This window comes from Lynx canadensis, chromosome B4 (assembly GCF_007474595.2).
Source record: "Lynx canadensis isolate LIC74 chromosome B4, mLynCan4.pri.v2, whole genome shotgun sequence".
Taxonomy (NCBI): Eukaryota; Metazoa; Chordata; class Mammalia; order Carnivora; family Felidae; genus Lynx; species Lynx canadensis.
This window is the reverse complement of record NC_044309.1, coordinates 43,623,008-43,643,481: the sequence shown is the minus strand read 5'-3', so window position 1 is coordinate 43,643,481 and position 20,474 is coordinate 43,623,008. Positions and strand designations below refer to the sequence as shown.

General features: G+C 36.8%; 1 long non-coding RNA gene across 1 annotated transcript in view; it reads right to left on the bottom strand.

Annotated features, from left to right (window-relative positions):
- LOC115518253 overlaps positions 1-20,474 on the bottom strand; it is a 32,598-nt gene that overhangs the window by 10,718 nt on the left and 1,406 nt on the right. Inside the window, exons 2-3 of the long non-coding RNA XR_003970204.1 lie at positions 18,094-18,180; positions 10,953-11,793 (exon numbers count right to left, since the gene is read on the bottom strand). This is a non-coding gene — a long non-coding RNA (uncharacterized LOC115518253). The remainder of the gene's footprint in view (positions 1-10,952; positions 11,794-18,093; positions 18,181-20,474) is intronic.

Here is a 20,474-nt window from a genome sequence, read left to right as displayed (position 1 = left end):
TACCAATACCAATTTTTTCAAGATGCTGGGAATTAACCAAAGAGTGACAAAAATCTAAAATAATTTACTCAAGGAAATAGATGAATCTCATAAAGAACAGCGATATTTGGGGTGTTTTGATTTGTTCTTTTCCCATCTCTTTCTTCTCAGCCTCAGAGTAATCTTGAAAACCAACAGTCTTTCAACTACAATAGCTGGAGAAAATAGTAGCCTAACAGGAACCAGAGGGGACAGGAAGAATTTGGAAGTCCTCAAAAGAAAACTTTCAGAGTAGTCATTCTTTGAACTATCAGGCATTTTTTTGGAAATTCCTGCCTATAGGGCATGTCTTTATTTGACTTGCAATCATCAAACAGAGCTTGCTTAGTGAAAGCAGATATTCTCCAGGGGCATTTGTCAAAAACCATTGAACTCAGTTGCTGAACATTGTTGCTGACTGAGGTGGCAGTAAGAGTTAGGGCAAAGGAAAGATTGACAAAAAGTTATGAGTGAAATTTGGGGTATAGAGGGTCTTGGAAAGGTCAAACATATTGCTAAAAACATAGAATTCTGTACACATGTGTAGGGTTGTGAAGACACCCAAGAAAGACCCGAGAAGACCCTAAATTCTTCCATCTGACTAAACTTAAGGCTCTGTGAAAGCAGAGATTAAGGGCAAACACTTTAGATCAGATGTTTTAAATATTTTCAAAGGACAAAAGCAAACATATTTAAAGAAATAAAAGAATGTTGATTAGCTGGTTTCTCACTAGAAAACATGGAGGCCAGGGGTGCCTGGGTGCTTCAGTCAGTTAAGTGTCCGACTTTGGCTCAGGTCATGATTTTGCAGTTCGTGGGTTCTAGCCCCATGTCGGGCTCTGTGCTGACAGCTCAGAACCTGGAGCCTGCTTCAGATTCTGTGTTTCCCTCTCTCTCTGCCTCTCCCCTGCTCATGCTCTGTCTCTCTTTGTCTCTCAAAAATGAATAAACATTAAAAAAATTAAAAAAGAAATAAAAAAGGAAGAGAAAACATGTGGCCAGAAAAACAGTGTGTGACATATTCAAAATCCAAAGTGCTAAAAGAAATTTCAACCAAGAATTCTATATCCATAAAAACTATCTTTCAAAAATAAAGGAGAGGAGGAAGACATTACCGGATAAATAGAAACTAAGAGAATTGGTTACTATCAGACTTGCCACACAAGGATACTGAAGAGAGTCCTTCAGGCTAAAATGAAAAACACTAGATAGCAATTTGAATTCACATGAAAAAAATTAAGACCATTGGTAAAGGTAACTATATAGATAAATATAAAAGGCAGGGCATAAATATATTTTTATTATAATTCTATTTTCTCCTATCTGATTTAAAGGACAACTGCATGAAACAAAAGATTTGTATATACGTATAATTTGTAAATTTGTGCAGACGTGTAATGCATAGCGATGTAACTTGTATGACAATATTACAAAGGGAGTGACAGGGACCAGAGCTATGTAAGAGCAAAGTTTATGGATCCTATTGAAAGTAAGTTTTTATTAACTGGAACTGGATTGTCATTAGTCAGGATGTGAATAATAAGCCCCAGGGCAACCACTAAGAGAATTACTTGGAAAATGCACAGTAAAGTGAATCAAAATAATTAAATTGCACACTAAAAAATATCTGTTTAACGCAAAAGAAGACAGTGATGGAAAGCAGAGGTACGATAAGATCTGAGACACATAGAAAACAAATAGCAAAATAGGAGACCTAAACCCTAACAAACCAGTTATTATGTTAAATGTAGCTGGATTAATTAATAGTACTATATTGTATATTTGAAAGTTGCTAAGAGAGTGAATCTTAAATGTTCTCATCATAAGAAAACTAATAATTGTGTGGTGGTGATAAATGTTAACTAGATGTATAGTGGTGATCATTTTGCAATATTTACAAATATCAAATCATGATATATTCCTGAAACTAATATCATATTGTATGTCAATTATGTTTCAGTAAAATATTAATTCAGTGACAAAAATTGGAGATTTCAGTGTCTCAATTTCTGTAATAAATAAGACTAAACAGAATAACAACCAGACGGTGGAAGATTTAAACAACACTATAAGCCAGTTAGATTTAACAAACATCCATAGAACGTTTCACTTAATGACAAGAATTATTTTCAAGGGGACATATTCTCCATATTGACCATATGTTAGGTCAAAACACATTAAGACAAGTCTTAATTGATTTAAAATGACTAGAGTCATATAAAGTATGTTGTCTGACCATAATGGGATGAAATTAGCAATTAATAACAGAAGGAAATTTGGAAAATTCATAAATACGTATAAACTAAACAACACATTCCTAAATAACAATGGGTCAAAGAAGAAACCACGTGATGAGTTAGAAAATACCGTAATATGTACAAAAATAAACATACAACATCAAAAGGAAAAAAAAAGCCCTTATAGGGTGCAATGAAAGAATTTCCTAGAGGAAAATGTATTGCCATATAGCCTATAATTTAAAATAGGAAATCCAGGGGCGCCTGGGTGGCTCAGTCGGTTAAGTGTCCGACTTCGGCTCAGGTCATGATCTCGCGGTTCGTGAGTTCAAGCCCCACATCAGGCTCTGTGCTGATGGCTCAGAGCCTGGAGCCTGTTTCAGATTCTGTGTCTCCCTCTCTCTCTGACCCTCCCCCGTTCATGCTCTGTCTCTCTCTGTCTCAAAAATAAATAAACGTTAAAAAAAATTAAAAATAAAATAGGAAATCCAATCAACAACCTAGCTTTCTACCTTAACAAACTAGAAATAAAGGAGCAAACTAAACCTAAAATAAGAAGAGGCAAGGGAATAAAAAATTTGAGAGAAAAATAGAGAATAGACAATCAGTATAGAAAATCAGTAATACCACAGATTTGGTCGCTTTTTTTGTGTTTTTTCTTTTTTGTTTTTGTTTTTGTTTTGTAATCAACAAAATGTTAAACCTTTAGCTAGAATGACCAAGAGAAAAGAAAAAAGACTAAATTGCTAATGGTCTGGTGTCCTTGCTAGACTGCACATTCCTTAAAAGCACAGATATCATGGTTGTTTTGTCCAGTTCTGTGGCTCCAGTACCTATGTCGGTGTTGGGCATAGAGTGGCTGTCCATTAAATATTTGTTAAATAAGTGAATGAATAAATGAATTATTGGAATAGAACTATTTCCCAAAGTTTACACATCATGAGCAGTCAATCTTCACATCGCATCTATTTTTGATTTCCAACCCAGGATTTTACCACACGCATCACAAGATATGTTAAGCCTCTTCATTTCAAGTTTTTGCCACTGATGTGCACCGGATCTATTTTGTTTCCTTTTTATCTGATCTTGCTACTCCCCACGCACTTCTTTAAATTCTATATCGTAGAAAACCTCTATGGTGTTGGACAATAGCACTTAATTCTTTTTTTTTTTTTCAAGTTACCTGCTGTGGTTTTCAATTTCCTGTTAGGAGACTAAGATCAATGTAAGCTAGGGACATAAAGTTCCAGAGCTTGAATCTAAGATCACTAACAAAGATTTCTTTTTAGCAAATCTTTTTTAATAATTGTTGCAGGTCATAATGATTTTCTACCCAGAAGGCAATTGCTTCCTGTTACTTTTCTAATATGAATTAAGAGTCTGTTCAGGCATTCACTCTCTTCCATGTGGCCAAGGCATTTCAAGGATCAGTAAATACAATCATTTAACTGAGGAGATGAATCCCAATTGGTCTCAATAGTCATGGTAACATCAATTCTTTGCCAGCAAGTGGGTTATGAAAACCAGTGAGTTGTAAAAGCTAACATTTGTTAAGTACCAACTTTCAGTCATGCACTATTTTAAGTGTTTCACACGTAGTGACTCATTAAACTTTTGCAACTACCTTATATTATAGTTACAATTATTTCCATTGTAAGTAATATAATTGAGGGACAGCTAGAATACCTTGATAATTATTCAGATGTGACAACCCTTAATAAAGAGGAATTGGGCAGATTATCTAAGTAAACTTTCTCAGACACATATAGCATCTAGTCTAGAACTTTGAGATCACTAAAGGTTCTGGTACCTGTGTAAATAGCTCAAGGGGAAATATGCTAAGAACTAGAATGTGAGGTGTCTCCAATCAGGAAGAAGAGTGTGAAACAGGAAGACGTGGAAAAGAAGGTTATTTCAAAAGCTATGGTATTAACAACAACCTGAGTGGTATGAGAATTTGATCAGACAGGAAAACAGAAATGCTTATAAATCCTTGTACTCTCTCATTGACAGGCCACTCACACTTTATCCAACAGCATACACAAAAGATCTCATATTATAGAATATACACTCCTCGTCTCCACTGGTTGCTTTTATGTGTGTATGTGATCCTTGGAACAGATACAGCCATCTTGTGACCATTAGTGAAAATAATTCAACCTAATCCACAAAAATACCAAAACAGGTAGACTGCTCTTAATACTTGAACTACTGAAATTACCCTCTCTGAATCTACCTCCAGATAATGTTTAAGACATCTTGGGTCAAATTCCCTGTTATATACATCCAGATGATTGTATTTAATACCAAAACCTTACCTCTGACTATCTTGTTTCAGGAGACACTGATTCTTAATTGTTTTAGTCAATGGACACATAGTTTTTGTTGTTTCTTGCAACTAAAGTCACCTTTGTTTTTCTTGGAATGTAAGTTCAGAGATATTAAAGATGAAGGGTAAATAGACACAAAACCATCCTAAAGAGGAATCTCAATGTCTAAGAAGTGATAGGTTGAATATTTAGACATTTCTGCTTCCATTATGTTAGTGTTACCCAATCCACCTCCCACACATACAGACCCATACTTTTGCTCATTAAATTATATGAACTGTACTAAATTTAAAAAAAAAGGCTAAGTATCTATTAGAGTAATTAGTGGCGATCATACTGTGGAAATAAATCGCAGCTTGGAGAAGATACTAACATGAAGATGAGCTTCTCAATGTTATTATGGTTTTGTCTCTGGGCATGCAGCAGATTGTCCGGTATGGGTGATAATCCTAATAGAAATTATAGAATTTTTCTGATTAGAAGATCCAGGGAAAGTATGTTAGTTTGGCTAACAAATTCTTAGAAGCAAATTCTAAGGAAATACTAGACATGTAATAGGTTTGTTAGGGAAAATGCAGGTAAAGACAAACAGGAAAGATCCAGGGAAAGACAGTAGGGTCATTATATTCTACCATGTAAAGAAAAGAAGGAAGGAAAGTTGAGTGGAAAAAAGCTAAAGACTGTAGTATAGTTCAAAAAAATAAAACACAAAAAAACAAAAACAAAAATGAAACAGCAAGTCAACCCTGACCAGAATTCTTCAAAGCAAAGTTGTCTCTCAGAGAAATTCCACATCTCCTGGGAATACACTTCTTTCAGTATCTCTCTAAACTCATTCATTGCCTGAGAGAAGCCTGTGAGAAGTGTGGCTTTGGTATAAATGTGATGATAGATTTCAGAGGGGAAAATATGATGTCATCAAATGACTAAAGATGAAGATTTGAAAGGCCCACTTTTATGATTGCCACAGAAAGGAATCAAAACAACTGTGGCTATGAGAGAGAGAGAGACAGAGAGAGAAGGAAGAAGAAGAAGAAGAAAGAAGAAGAAGAAGGAGGAGGAGGAGAAGGAGAAAGAGAAGGAGAAGGAGAAGGAGAAGGAGAAGGAGAAGAGAATCCCAGAAAGGAGAAAGCCAGAAAATGCTTTTTCATAATCTATGTATAAGCATCATAAAATACCCAGGCTGGTCCCTGAAATTGGCATGCGCAGGACATGTTTACATACTTTAAATATGAATGAGCTTAATAACATAGACAATTCAATAATCTTCACAAATAATGTCAACTTTCCTTCTATCAATAATTGATAGAACAGCTAGTCAAAACATCAATAAAACATTGGAGATTTGAACAAAACTATCAGCCACCTCGATCTGATAATTATAGAACCATGCATCTAACAATTTCAGAACACTCTTTTTCTTTCTTTCTTTCTTTCTTTCTTTCTTTCTTTCTTTCTTTCTTTTAATGTTTATTTATTTTTGAGAGAGAGACACACACACACACAGGGTGCTAGTGGGGGAGAAGCAGAGCGACAGGGAGACATAGAATCTGAAGCAGGCTCCAGGCTCTGAGCTGTCAGCACAGAACTCTCCGCGGGGCTTCAACTCTCCAGGGGTGAGATCATGACCTGAGCTGAAGCTGGGCGTTCAACCTACTGAGACACCCAGGCACCCCAGAACACTCATTATTTTTTAATGCACATGGCACATTCACCAAGATATGTCGTATGTTGGGCAATAAACAAGTCTCAGTATCTCCCCTGCAAAGTGAAAAACCCATATTTGCAAATTTAACAACTTTCTTCTGGATAACAGATCGTCATAAAGCAGTTAAAAAATAGTTTTCATTAAAATTGGGGAGATGGATTTAAAGCAATTTTTAGAGGTGGGGCAGCTGGGTGGCTCAGTTGGTTAAACTTCTGGCTCTGGATTTCAGCTCAGGTCATGATCTCACAGTTCATGAGTTCGAGCCCATGTTAGGCTCTGTGCTGGAATTACAGAACTTGTTTGTAATTCTCTCCTCTTCCTCTCTCTCTGCCCCTCCCCTGCTCATATTCTCTCTTTCTCTCAAAATAAACTTTAAAAAATAAAAATAAATAAAAATCAATTTTTAGAGGCAAATTTCTAATTTTAAATCAAACATCCACAAACTTTTTGGTATAAAAAGCCAGATAGTAAATATTTTAAATTTTGAAGGACATATAATCTTTGTCACAAAAATTCAGATTTGCCTTTCTAGCTCAAAAGCAGCCATAGATAATATGTAAAAAGAGGGCATAACAGTACTTCAATAAAACATCATTTATTAAATGAGGTATGAGATGGAATTTGGCCCATAGGCCACAGCTTGCCAGTCTCTACTTTGTGTATGATTATAAAGGAAGAAAATAATTCTATAATCAATGACCAAAAGTACTACCATAATGAGCTAGAAAAATAAAAGCAAATTTAACTCTAAGTGTGTAGAAATAAAGAAATAATAAAAAGTAGAAATCAGCAAAACAGAAAACAGAAAATTGACAATATAAAAACCTATTTATTTTTTTAAAGATGGGCAATTAGTTAGACTAATAAGAGTAATAAAAAAAAACGGAGAGAGAAAGAAATGAAGAGAGAACAGAAATCATCAGTATCCTGAAACAACTATTACTACCTATTATGTCAACATTAAAAGGATAATAAAAGCATATAATCATATAATAAACCAACAAAGTCAACAACTTAAATGAAGTGGCCAAAAACTTGTTTTTTGTTTTTCTAAAGATTGCTTTGGCTATTCAAGGTTTTTTGTGGTTTCACACATATTTTAGGATAGTTTGTTCTATTCCTGGGAAAAACGTCTGTAACTTGATAGGAATTGCATTGAATCTGTAGATTGCTTTACGTGGTAAAGACATTTTCACGTTATTAATTCTTCTGATCCATGGCTATAAAATATCTTTCCGTTTATTCATGATTTCTTTAATTTCTTTCATTAATGCCTAGTAATTTTCAACGTACAGGTTTTTTTCTTGTAGTTTTCGATATATAGGCTTTTTACCTCCGTGGTTAAATTTATTCTTTAAGTATTTCATTATTTTTGATACCATTGTACATAGGATTGTTTTCTTAATTTCTCTTTCTGATAATTCATTATCAGTGTAGAGAAATGCAATAGATTTTTGCCTATTGATTTTTGCATGAGAAAAGACAATAGCTACAATCACTATGATAAGAGAGAATAATCTTAAAGTTGTTAGATACTAGAATTATCTGACAAGAAGTTTAAGGTAACCACCATACAAAATCTTCATCCAGTGATTATGGACACATTTGAAACAAATGAATAAATGGAATGTCTCAGTAAATAAGATACAAAGAAGAAGTAAATGACAATTTTAGAACTCAATATTACAATAACCAAAAAAAAAAAAAAAAGCTTTGTTTAAATGAATAAATAGGATCAACAGCAGAATGCAAAGGACAGAGGAAAAAAATCAGTGAACTTAAAGACAGAAAAAGAGAAATTAAACTGAACAACAGAGAGAAAATAGACCAGGGGCAGGGGGGAAAGCTTTAGAGATCTGTTGGGCCATAACAAATGGTGTAGCATCCATATCACTAGAGTTCCAGAAGGAAAGGAAAACGGGTAGAGCTAAAAATGTATTCTAAAAATTAAAGGTTGAAATCTCAAATTTGGCAAAAAATAGAAACTTTCATATCCAGGAAACTGGGCAGACCCTAAAAAAGTGCAAATACAAAGAAATTCACAGCAAGACATATCACAGTCAAATTTCTAAAAATTAATACAAAAACAAATTTTGAAAGCAATGAGACAGAAACAAAACCCTACCCATAAGGAAGAAAACTTGAATGACAGGAATAGGACTACCATTATATTTTCCAAGTGCTGAAATAAAGGACAGAAAATTCAGAATCTTATACCTAATGAAAATATCCTTCAGGACAGAAAGAAAAATCTAGACATCCTCTGTTAAAGGTAAACTTTGAATTTGTCACCAACAGACCTATCCTAAATAAGTAGAATAAAGAAAGAAGAATTAAAGGAATAATAGTTAAAGGAAGTTCTCTAAATAGAAAGGTAACACTTCAAGAAGGAACATTTGATCATAAGGCAGGAAGAAAGAACACAATAAGAAAAAAATATGGATAAATGCAATAGACTTGACTTCCCATCTTGTGTTTTCCAAATCACTTGATGGTTGATGTGGTACTAAATATATTTAGCGGGAATATTTTTAAATTATATTTAATTAGGGGAGGACAAAGAGAAATAAAGGGAGGTACGTTTTCTACACTTCACTCAAACTGGTATATCAACACCAGTAGATTGTGGTAAATTGTGCATATAATACTTCGAGAAATCACTAAAAAACACATGCATTCAAAAATATTATAGAGAAACCAAAAGGCAATTCTAAAAAGAATGTTCAAGTCATCTACAAAAAGACAAGAAAAAGAAAACAGAGAAACATAAAACAGGGAACAAACACATATCAAAAAATAAAGTGACAAAGCCCTAACATATCAGCAACTACACTAAATGTACATGGTCTAAACACTTAGAAAATAGAGATTGACAGAGTGGATTAAAAACTATGACACAAATGGGGCACCTGGGTGGCTCAGTCACCTAGCTCAGGTCTTGATCTTCAGCTCAGGTCATGATCTTGCACTCCATGACTCACTCTGTGAGTTCAAGCCCCGTGTTGGGCCCCGTGCTGACAGTTCAGAGCCTGGAACCTGTTTCAGATTCTGTGTCTCCCTCTCTCTCTGCCCCTCTCCCGCTCATGCTCTGTCTCTCTCACTCTCAAAAATGAATAAATGTTAAAAAAAAATTTTTTTAAACTGTGACCCAAATATGCTGTAAAAAGTTAATTATTTTTAGTTATAATGTTACACCTCGGTTGAGAGAAAAAGAAAAGTGTTAATAAAAAGAAAGCAAGGGCAGCTATTTAATAACAGGTAAAATAGCCTTCTGAGTTGAAAAAATTATTGCCAGAAATAAGTTAGAGATAAAAGTAATTTACCAAGAAGACATAGCAATCTTAAATATCAATGTTACAAAAACAGAGCTGTGAAATACATGAAGCAAAATTTGCATGCATGAAAGGAGACAATAGCATATCTGCAATCATAGTCGAAGATATTAACACTTCTCTTTCAATAATTGGTAGAATGACTAAACATATAGTGAATGATAATATAGAAACACTCAACACCACACATCAACCAACAAGACCTAATAGACACTTATATAATACTCAACCTAACAAGACCAGAATATACTTCCTTTTCAAAAGCCTGATAAACATATATCAAGGTACGCTATATCCTGGGCAAGTAAACAAACTTCAATAAATTGAAAAGTATGGAACCAGCACAGAATTTGCTCTGACCTCAATGGAACAAACTAGAAGCTGATAATGGGAAGATAAGAAAACCTCCAGGTACTTACAAATGAAACAACATATTTCCAAATCATCCCTGGATCAAATAGAAAAAGAAAATGGGAAAAGATATTGGACTGAATAAATACAATCTATCCGTCTCTGTGGGATGCAGCTAAGGCAGTGGTAAGAGGGGGATTTATAGCACTAAATGCTTTTATGATAAAACAGAGAGAGTGAAATCAATGACCTAAACTATCTCAAGAAATAGAAAAAGAAGAGCAACATAAACCCACAGCAAACAGAAGGAAGGACATAATAAATGTAAGATTAAAATTTAATGACATTGAGGGGTGCCAGGGTGGCTCATTCAGTTGACCATTTGACTCTTTATTTCAGCTCAGGTCATGGTCCCAGGGTTGTAGAATCAAGCTCCACATAGGACTCCACATTGAGCATGGAGCCTGCTTGGGATTCTCTCTCTCTCTCTCTCTCTCTCTCTCGATCTCTCTCTCTCTTTCTCTCTCTCTCTCTCTCTCTCTCCCCCCCTACTCTGTCTTATTCTTCCTCTCTCCCCCGCTTGCACTCTTCTCTCTCTTTCTAAAAAAAATAATTTAAAAAAATTTAAAAATTAATGAAACTGAAATCAGAAAGATAATACACATTCAATAAAAATGGCAATTAAAACTTTTGCTCTGTAAAAGACTCCATGAAGAATATGAAAAGGCAAACTGCAGAGTGGAAGTAAGGGTGTTAAAACTGGTTTGTGAGCATAATTGGTTCCAGAAACGTGCTTGTAACCTGAAGCGCTTGTATATCAAAGCAGATTTCCCCGTAAGAAATAGTAGAAACTCAGATGATCCATTCCACAACCCAAAAATATTTATGTAAAAATGATTGTGAGACTGGAATAGAATACAAAATAATAAAGGAAATACAAAATATAAAGAAAAATAAACAAGTTAACTGCACTTACCTTTGAAAACCTTCGTGGCTGGTGTGAGCCTTCGTGACAAGGGAGGAGGGTTATCGTGTGGGACAATTTTCATTATCACTCGTAGAATCACTGCTATCTATTGGCTCAAGGGAATTTTTTTCTTGTCATGCAACTTTAACAAGAACCTATTCAACGACACTTGCTTTTGCCTCCTTTTGAGGATTTCGCGGAACTGTGACGCTGCATTGTCGTTAAACCGATTCATCACTTGCACTGCTACATCTTTATTCGGGTGGTGCTTGTCTATAAAATTTTGCAATGTTTCCCACATTTGACACATCTCCCTAATGTCAGTTGAAGTGAGGGTGTCTTCTGCCTTTTTCTCCTCCTCATGTGCAGACGAGATGCAGACGCAGACTCCTTATGAAATCTTGCAATTTCGGCCACTTGCGTACTTCATTCATACTTCTTGCTGATATCCTTTTAACCTCCACCGTAATCATCCTTTTTCTTACTGCTTTTCTTTTCAACCTTTTTCTGTATGGGGGCCATTGTATGAACTTGTACGGATGTTGACCCCAGTACAGTATTAATAAACTCTTGTCATATACTGTATTTAATGTACCTGGCAATAAGGCAGCAGAGGAAAGGGTCTATATCTCAGAGGAAAGGCAGGCAGCCTGACCTCGAATGAAACAAAACATTCCTAAGCTTAGTCTTGTATGGTAAAGCAAAGGACTGTCCATAGGTGCTTTGAAGTGACAAAAAATACACGAGTTCCGCTTGGGGTCACCTTCCAACGTTCTGAAATATCACTGATTTCTGGCAAACACCATAGCCTGACTGAGCATCCAAGACTGGGAGAGGATCACCCACAATCCTGAAGAGAGAGAGAGAGAGAGAGAGAGAGAGAGAGAGAGAATCAGTGGCTCGGTTGTGAGCATGTGACATTCGGCATCCCGTGCTACTCATATTGCAAGACATGGCTTGCTAATTGAGTTAAAATTTATTAGAAATGTTTGTTCATCTTGCAGAACACTCGCAGAACAAGCTACTCGCAATCCTAGGTTTTACTCTATTTGTAAACACGTTTCGAACAATCTAATAAATTTGGGCAAAAGACACAGACATTTCATTGCAGAAGACATACAGGTGACAACTAAGCACTTGAAAAGATGTTCAACATCCTTAGCCATTAGGGAAATACAAATTAAAGTCACAATGAGATGTCATCGCATACCGATCAGTATGGCTAATGGAAATGTAAAACGCAGCGCTAATGGGAACATAAAATGGTGCAGCCACAGTAAAAGAGTTGGAGAATTTCGTAATAAGCCAACATGCAACTACCAAACCATCCATTAATTGCATTTCTGGACATTTATTCCAGAGTAATGAAACCTTAACTTCATACAAGGCTGTATACACAAATGTTCATAGCAACAATTTTATTCATAACAGCCCCCAAACTGAAAACACGCCAAATGTCTTTCAAAGAGTGAATGGTTAGTCTGTGGTACATCCATACCATGAAATACTATTTAGCAATAAAGAAGAAACTATTGATGCTTGCAACTACTTGGATCAATTCACAGAGAATTATGCGGAGCAAAAAAAAAAAAAAAAAAAAGGCCGGCCCCCAAATGTTACGTACCATATGATTTCATTCCTATCACATTCTTAGAATGACAAAAACATGGAGATAAAGAATAGGTTAATGATTGCCAGGGCTTATGGACAAGGGCAAGGGCAGATAGAAATAAGAGAGAGGCAGGAAGGAAATGCATTTGCCTCTAAAAGGACAACCAAAAACAAACAAAAAAATCATAAGGTAATGGATTTGTTCTGTATCTTAACTACATTTGGTGTCAACATCTTGGTTGTGATATTATATTATAGTTTTTCAAAATGTTGCTATTGGTATGAATTGGTTAAAGCTTACAACAGCATTTGAATCTAAAGTTATCTCAACATTTTAGAAAACTAATTAAAAATGTTTGACTCTTCAATTTTTACGTTTATTATATATATTTATTTATTATTACTGCATTATTATATCATGTCTCATTTCTGATTTCACAGGAAAGCTTCTAATTATTTATCCTTTAGTATGATATTTATAAATATCATTCCTCTCTAATCTATACATTAAAGAAGCTCATATAATTCTTAGTATATTATAGGCATCAATCAGAAATTTATGGTTAAAATTTCCTTTTTTAAATATATTTTTAATGTTTATTTTTAAGAGAGAGAAACAGTGTAAACAGGGGAAAGGGCAGAGAGAGAGAGAGAGAGAGAGAGAGAAAGGCACAGAATCTGAAGCAGGCTTCAGGCTCTGAGCTGTCAGCACAGACCCTGATGTGGGGCTTGAACTCGCAAACTGCAAGATCATGACCTGAGCCAAAGTCAGACGCTTAACTGACTGGAGCCACCCAGGCGTCCCGTGGTTCAATTTTTCAAATACTTGATTTTATACTTTTTGAGTTAGTTTTTTTCCTTTTGATTTGTTAATGTGGTAAATTCAGTTGATTGATTTTTGAATGAAAAACTAGCATTGTTTTCCTGGGATAAAACCAATATTCTTGTGGTATATTATTTTTTACGTATCTTGAGTTCAGTTTTCTAAGCTTATTTTTTAAAATTATTCATCTCTTTTCATGAGTAAGATTGACTGGCCAGGTTTTGATTAGTGTTTTCCTGATTTGATCTTTTTATCTTCTTTGGAAGAATTTGTAACTTCTTTCTTTCATATGTGTTTGGTAAATTGGAACACAGAATTATCTGGGCACGGAGTTTTTGTTGGTTTTGTTTTCATGATTTATTTATTTCCCAAAAGGATGTATTTAGTTATGGATTGAATTTATTTAATAGTTACAGAAGTATGCCAAGGTAAAAATATCTTCTTGCTCCAAGTTTGGAAGAGGTGTTTGTCTGGGAGGTGTCCATTTTACTTAAATTGTCAACTATGCTGGCCTTAAATTATTCGTAATACACTATTATGATTTTTCGCGTCTGCCTTGACTTCTCCTACCCTTGGCAAATTCCCTTTTAGGGGCTCCATTTTCCTTTCCTAAGATCTTGCCTCAGTAAAGACCAATCCAATTCATCATAAATATTTCAACTTTAAACAAAATTACTTTATATATATAGAGAGAGAGAGAGCACAAGTGGAGGAGAGGAGCAGAAGAAGAGAGAGTAGGAGAGAAAGAGAGAGAGAATCTTAAGCAGGATTCATGTTCAGCCTAGAGCCCAACACAGGGCTCGATCCCACAACCCTGGGATCTTGCCTGGAGCAGAAATCAAGAGTTGGACGCTCAATGGACTGAGTCATCCACATGCCTCAGAAATATTTAATGCATTTAAACTTCAAATTGATTGGGCAGAAGAATGTAATAATCCCTGAGCGTCTTCTACCTGGAGGCTCTTCTCTCAGTACATAAGTACGTGCAAATAGAGCCATAGGAGGAAGGATAAGCAGTTCTGTTCAAATTCCTTACGCATCTATCAAGATTCAAAGGCAAATGGATACATTTTAAATCACTCAGTGACTCAGGCTCTGGGCTGCCTAAAATTTCTATACGTTACATTTGGTATTTCCACACCATCGTCTTTGAGAATATTCCCCCCAAATGTTTGCTACATGTCAGAAGCCTGGGATTAATTTCTGTAAAGTACCGAGGAATGGTGAAGCACTAGATCTCATCTTTGTTATAGTTCTTTTACATCTTTTCCTTTCAAAAAGTGTCAGATTTTTCATAGTCCAGGTTTATGTATACATGAACTCCGTATTTTACCTTCACTCTCTCAAGTCAGGGAGAAGAAACACAACAGCTCATACTTTCCAAACCAACTCATTTCTGGTTTTTAGGAGTTATTCCACCAGAGAAGAGAGGTAGAAAGTTCAAAGAGTAAATTCAAAGAGAAGAGCAGAAGGTTGGAAAGTGTTTAGAATGGGAAATTCCCCCACTTACTCATGGTTACCTGTGTTGACCGTAGAGTAAGCAATCAGAAGGCACACACACATCTGTGACTTAAAAATAAATGTTACCAATTTGCATAATTTATACGAATTTGAGACCAAACAGTAAAAACTGAAGTTTTTGATTCCTGAGAAGATTAAAAGCCATTCAGAAACCTAATTCATCCATTGAAAGAAAAAAAAAAATGTTTCAGACAAAAAAAAAAAAAAGAAGAAGAAGAAGAAGACGAGGAAGAAAAAGGATGAACACTCTGTCTCCGGAAATTGTCTTAGGTCGGAAGTTTGCGGTCTCTGTGACCATGTGCTACCAAAAGCATCCTGCTGAGCTGCTGTCTGATAAGGACTGTATATCCTGTCTTCTCTGCATCACTTTGCATCTAGCTCACATTACTTCATTTCCTGTTGGGGACCTTGCCCCGGATTCTTCATATAAGGTCAAACACGACAGAGGCTCTGCCGCTCTGACTCCTGGTGTCCTGAGTGGCTTCTTCCAACTTTGCCCAGGCACTCCTTTCTCTAAGCCCCAGTCTATGAAATATTAATGACCATCTCTGCCTTCGGCATGTTATATATGAAATAAGACATACAGCATCTCTGAGCGAATTGAAAGCTTTGTATACACCGTTATGTGTATTTTACGAAGAGGTTGAACAACGTTTAGTTGTGCTAGTTTGGTTGCTTTAGTTTCCTATGCGATGCTTTGCTTTAGAGAGTTGAATCCCTCGGGGCTGACCACACAGGAAGCTGGCTTCCATATTTAGATGAGTAAGGGGTAACTGAAAAACCTGACCCCAGAATCTCTCCCACACTTCATCCTGACCCTCTACACTTTGCTTTGTCTTCTTTCCTGCAATGCCACATACAGAGGTGCCTTTCTTGGATTTACCAAATACTGATTAGCAATATGAGCATGTAATCTATTATGTCTACCAAGACCCTCTTGCAAGTGAAATGGCATGCCTTTTTAAATGTTTATTTATTTATTTTGAGACACAGAGAGAGAGAGAGAGAGAGCAGAGTAGGGGCAGAGACAGAGGGAGAGAGAGAATCCCAAGAAGGCTTCGCGCTGGCAGCACAGAGCCTGGTGGGGGACTCGATCCCATGAACCATGAGGTCATGACCTGAGCTGCAATCAAGAGTGAACACTCGGGGCGCCTGGGTGGCTTTGTCGGTTAAGCGTCCGACTTCGGCTCAGGTCATGATCTCACGGTCCTTGAGTTCGAGCCCCGCGTCGGGCTCTGTGCTGACAGCTCAGAGCCTGGAGCCTGTTTCGGATTCTGTGTCTCCCTCTCTCTCTGACCCTCCCCCGTTCATGCTCTGTCTCTCTCTGTCTCAAAAATAAATAAACATTAAAAAAAAATAAATAAATAAAGGACTTGCCTAGCAGGAGGTCCAGTAAATACCTAGAAGGCCCACTGATGACATCCGTTCTCAGTAATCTGACTGGTTTTCATGTTTGCAGAGGCCGTCTGCTGTCACCTATATACTAAGTGCTGAATTCAACAGAATACTTGGGCTGCTCCCATAAAGACAGAGGCAAAATGACTCCAGAAAAGAAATAACACAGGTCTTGATCATGGTTATAAGGTTTACAGATGATCTTTTTCTTCCTTCTTAAGTTTAGTTATTTATTTATTTGTAACCAACTGAGCCACCCAGGTGCCCCCAGATATTTCTTTTCTGAAAATAAGATCTCTGGTTATCATTTCTTTTCTCTGTCCAATGGCCTATTTATAGATGCATTACATAAATATAACATCTATATTTATATATACATTATTATTATACATTATTTATATATATATATAAATTATATATATATTAAATATATGTATATTTATATATACATTATTATATACATTATTATTTATACATTCCGTCGTGCGTCTGCCCAGTAAGTATTTTGAACTCTTTCTATGTTCTAGGTGCTGTTTTATACTAGAGATTCATTGTTGAAAAAGTCAGCCATGCCCCTGCTCTTAAAGACGCTATTTTCTAAAAAGGGAAATGAATAATAACGGTGAATTTTCAAAACTAGATATATATACATTTACATTATTTATTTATTCATTTATATGCGTATTCGTTATATATATATATATATATATAATGAACTACAAAATTTCAGATGAGAATATATTTTATACCATTCTTCTTCTTTTTAACTGTTTTTAGTTATTTTTGAGAGAGCCAGAGCTTGAGTGGGGGAGGGACAGAAAGACAGAGAGAGACACAGAATCCCAAGCAGGCTCCAGACTCCGAGCTGTCAACACAGAGCCTGATGCGGGGCTCTCAAACTCATGAACTGTGAGATCATGACCTGAACTGAAGTCTTATACTTAACTGACTGAGCCACCCAGGCACCCCTGAGAAAAGATTTTATAAAAGAAGAGAGTGAGGTAATATTGTGGCCAATGGAAAGTAAATTCTACAAGGGGTTGGGGAAGGTCTTGTTGAGAAAGTGACATGGGAGGTAACATAAACAAGAAGAAAGTGTTAACCATGGAAAATCTGAGAGAACAAGGGCAAGAACACACTCCATAAAACCAAAATAAGTTTAGCTCTTCTCAAGGAACACAAAGAAGGTCACCATAACTGACCTATAGGGAGTAGGAGAGAAAATCGCAGGAGATGATTATTTGACTGTAAAATCTGTACTTTTTAAAAATAATGCTAACCAACCTAACTTTTCTGGAATATTCAAATTTCAAAAACGGTGTTCCACTAAGAAAATTGATTTTCACACTTACGTGGGAGTCATCAGAGGGGAAAAGGCACGTTAGTAAGTGGTAAAAGTGGACCAGGATTTCTGTGGTTGCCCAACGAACTGCTAGAAATCGCTTGTAGGTGGGAAACACACATGGCAAGGATTATTAGTGTGTGTAAGAATATTTGCTTTCTCCCCCCCATCATACCCCACAGACTTGGAAGGGTTCAAATACTGTTGTAGATTTATAACTGTTATATTATCCCGTCACCCGAGCCCCAAGACCAGGTTCTTGAGTAAGAACGTCATAGATATGAACACTGAACTTAAGAGAAAGAAAACAGCTGGAGTTTAACAAGAAAAGAAACAGCTGGAGTTCAACAAGAAAGAGGAATGCTGCTCCCCAAAGGGGCAGCGTGCAAGGCTTATAGAGAGAGGTACTCTTCCAAAGAGTGAGGCGCTGGGAGTGGGGAAGCATTCTTCAGTCCTACCGTCATTATCTTGTGGTCTTTACTTTTCAACGGACATGAGACAATCACAGGCTGACTTTCTCCATGGTCCACCTCCTTTCAGGGCTCCTGAAAAATAGAAATCCTTGTGCAAGCAGGTTTTAAATTGTTATTTCTAATTTTGCCCAGACTACCATTACTCCCTAACAGCTGTTATCTCTCATTTGTCTGCTTTCCCAGAAGTAGGTATTTGTCTCTAAGAGTATGGAAACTTTCAACCCTTGGCCCAGACCAGGAGTTTCACAGGAATTAAGTCCCTCTTGCTTTCTCTATACTGTCTCGACCCCATACATTCTTCATGATACAATGTGTATAGTCAGTGCCAAGGTGTGGACATCAACCCAGGTCTCCCAACTTTAGGAGAATAAACAGAGGATCTAAATTGTTTTAACACAAAGAAATTAGTGAACGCAGCAGATGTTTCCCTTAAATACCCAACTTGCCTCCTCCATCCCTCATCTGTAATATTCAAGGGTGTCCTTGCTACCCAGTGGCGGTCTGCAATCCCCCACACCTCCCTGAGTGGCACTCTGTATTCTGGAACTTTTACAGTTCTTTAATGTGTATTCTACTTTTGAGAGAAAGAGAGCTCAAGCGAGCCCGATATGGGGCTGGAACTCACAAACCGTGGGATCGTGACCTGAGCTGGCGTCGGACGCTCAATCGACCGAGCCACTCAGGCGCCCGTGGAACTTTTATGGCTTTTATACATATTCTTTCATTAGTTCATATTTATTTATTCAGGTACTCAACAACTCTGTGTACTAAGCACATACTAGGTTCCAGTTGTCATGTCAGGTGTTAGAGCCACAGAGGGGGTAAGCCAGAAAAAGTTATTGCCCCCAAGTAGCTTAGTCTAGAAAGGAAAGTAGATGATAAACAACGATATAATGTCAGCTGTCACCATGTGATATAAAGAAAGATAAAGGTATACGGCGGCATAGAGCGTGAGGTTCTATTTTACATATAGAAAGCACATTGAAGACCTTTCTGGGCAGATCACAGTTGAATAATAAATGAAATGAGTTAAAGGAAGAGAGACACATGCAAGCAGATGGAAGAAGAACCTTTCAGAGAAAATGCACAAATTCTGAAGTGGGAGCATGCTTGACATTTTTGTGGTATAGCAGAGGTTACAGTTGGAGAGGACAGTGACTAATAGGGAAAATGGCAGGAGAGGTAGCCAAGGGCTAGATCAGAGACCTTCTCAACTCTAAGAAGGTCTTTGGATTTTTATGGTGATTTTGATAAGAAGGCTTTGAGGGTAGGAGTGGGGAGGAGATGAACATCTCAACAAAGTGATAGGACTTAATTTTAAACAATGCTTCTTGCTGTCGTGTGGAAAACATACCAGGAAACGGGCCGAGAGTGGAAGCAAAGAGAACCCTTAAGACCAACGCGTAACTCTTAATGTCTTAGGTTAACAAATAAATACAATGGCCTAACTTAGCCACAGTCGATGAGAATTGCCAACCCATCTAAGCATAATACTTTCACGCAGCCTTTCTTTTGAAACCAGATTGTCTTTAAAGAAGAGGTACTAATGACAAAAATTGTGGCAGCAAGATTGGTAACAAGAGTGATATTCTGATCCCCTCTTTAAGTCACCACGCACAGACATTCTGGCTTCATTTTGTGTCGATCTTAATAGCTTAGATGGTATTAGATGCCATGGCAATATATTTTTTATAATAATCATGCTCCTCGGGGAGCCTGGGTGGCTCAATCGGTTAAGCCTCTGACTCTTGATTTCAGCTCAGGTCATAATCTCGGGGACCACGGGGGTCCATGATGACAGCACAGAGCCTGCTTGAGATTCTTTCTCTTTCCCTCTCTCTCTCTCTCTGCCCCTCCCTCACTCGTGCTTTCTCTCTCCTTCTCAAAAATAAAATACATAAAATTTATGACAATCATACTCCAGATGTCTGACACCTCAGAAATACATGAAAAATAATCATGTAAAAGAGGAGAAAATTAGAGAAGAATAAGATACTAGGGGGAATAAGGGCAATCTAGATGACAGTAAAATGTGGCAAAAAATTAACAGGAGGTAAATGAAACAGGTAATTTAAGACAAACAATTTTAGGCTATCGGAAGTTCCAGACCACAAGGTTTCTATTTCTTGAATTAAAAGCAAGCGTGTACGAAATGGTAACGTAGAAGAACTCGTCCCTGGGGAAGACGTGAATAATACCCTTCTGACAGCCGATTTACAGCTTCCTAAGTAAAATTCTTCCAGAGTGGAGAGAGATTCATGAGGACAGAGATCTTAAAATTCTTACTTAACAATGACCCCTCTAGCCCCAATCAGTGTCAGGGTCAGAGTGCACGCTCAATAAATATTAGTCGTTCATTAACTAAA